This window comes from Macrobrachium rosenbergii, chromosome 8 (genome assembly GCF_040412425.1).
Source record: "Macrobrachium rosenbergii isolate ZJJX-2024 chromosome 8, ASM4041242v1, whole genome shotgun sequence".
Taxonomy (NCBI): Eukaryota; Metazoa; Arthropoda; class Malacostraca; order Decapoda; family Palaemonidae; genus Macrobrachium; species Macrobrachium rosenbergii.
Window position 1 is genome coordinate 8,445,236 of NC_089748.1, and position 1,783 is coordinate 8,447,018.

The 1,783-nt window shown below is 34.2% G+C and overlaps 1 protein-coding gene across 1 annotated transcript in view; it reads left to right on the top strand.

The window, feature by feature from the left end:
* Positions 1 to 921, top strand: part of Ugalt (UDP-galactose transporter) — a 430,948-nt gene extending 430,027 nt beyond the window's left edge. Inside the window, exon 8 of the transcript XR_010853662.1 lies at positions 565 to 921. The gene's annotated coding sequence lies outside the window, so the exon portion shown is untranslated. The remainder of the gene's footprint in view (positions 1 to 564) is intronic.
* The last annotated feature ends 862 nt before the right edge of the window (positions 922 to 1,783 follow it).

The following is a 1,783-nucleotide window of genomic DNA, read 5'->3' on the forward strand; positions in this document are numbered from 1 at the left end:
AGGTTTGTCAGGTAAGGTAACATGAGTTAAGCCTTTGCAAGTATAGCCTACACCCAGGTATAGCCTAAGAATTCTGTAGCCAGAAAAAAGGTTTTAGGTAGGTGTTGTGAGCAGCAAGGTAAAGTGCAATATAAAGAAAGACTGGTTTAGCTTAGATTGAATTTTAGTTGGGATTCATATAAAGTAGACTTAACACAGAACTCCTAATGTTGCCCAGACAACTCCCTGTGTAGCCTATGTCCAGACAACTCCCAGTGTAGGACTTGGCAAGAGCTTTGGAAATGGCACAGACATAGAAGTTATGTTCATCATAAGTGGATGTACAGTATAGTGATCAAGAAGTAGGCAAGTTACCATTGCCAGTAGTCAGAGGTAAGGGACAAACCTCATTGAACCTAGTTTGGTTATGGTGAATAAAATTAGACTGGCCTAGTTTTCTAGGGTTACAGGTACAAAACAGAAGGGATGTTAATAAACTAACCTAACCTCACGGCTTTACTGTGTTTTAATGCTCATATATACATTTCATACAAATATTAAAAGACCATCTTTCTTCTTCCACAGGTAACAGTTGAGTACAGATTTATGAAATAGCTTACTGTACAACACAGTACCCTACCTACTGTGAAGGCTAACTGCACAGTACATGAATTGTTCATGTTTCTGAAGTACGTCACTTAGGAGATTTAATGATTCCCACAGAGGTTCATGATACTAATATCATTGAGTAGATATTGAATAACCTGCGGAGAGCTGACATTGCTGAGTGTATTTCTAAAACCTGCAATAGCATTGCTGTTATAAAATTAGTGATTTCATTTTTGGCAATAATTTTAGATGATCAGTTGAACATTTGCTTGTGCTGAAATTCATATTTGAACAACTGCAGTTATATGACTGAATAAATTTGATTATTCATCAGAGCTGGTAATTTTTTTTTTTTTATACTGTATTGTTCCCCTCAAAGTTATACTCTTGAGAAATAAGAAATTCCTAATATTGCTGAGGTACTCTACCATCAGGAGTGTGTCTCCAAACAGTTTACCCCAGCGTCAGAACAAAATGACTAATTTTCTGATGTACATTCTAAGAAAAAATGTAAATCATTACTACCCAGTGACAAAACAGTGGTACTGACGGTGGATGAAACTCACTTGAAACCATATTTTGATTATAAAGGCGGAAATTCAGTACACTTGTTGAGATGTAGGCTACCAGGAATAATTGGCTTGGCCAGAAAGATACAAATAAAACAATGAAGTTCCCACGGTTCTCCTTTGATGGAAATCATATTTTAGAAAATGAAATTCATCATGCACCATTCATCTCTGAAAAAACTTCATGAGATAGATGGTTTACTCTTGAAACATTATTATAAACTGCCATGAAAAGCATTCTCCTCACCCACCTTTGAGAAACAATGTGTTCATTTAGCTTTACAAATATTCAACGAGTATCTCATTCAAGCTTTACTAACTCTTGGAAAAAATCACTGTTTCCCTTTTTGTTCAGAAGTTGCAGATTTATGTAATTTTTTTTTACACTACATTTGATGGGCAATAATGAATGTAAAATTCCCATATAAAGGTCAAAGGTTAAATAATAAATATGCTACTCCAATAAGTAATGAAGGTCATTGTACAGAAAAATAGCAAAATTAATAGTATTGGTTTCTAACATTTTATTGAATAATTATTGTTCCCAAGAAAAACTATATTGTAGCTAACAAAAAGTTGAATAAAAAGAGGAAGTTTAAAACTTCAACTACCAAATAATAGCCTTA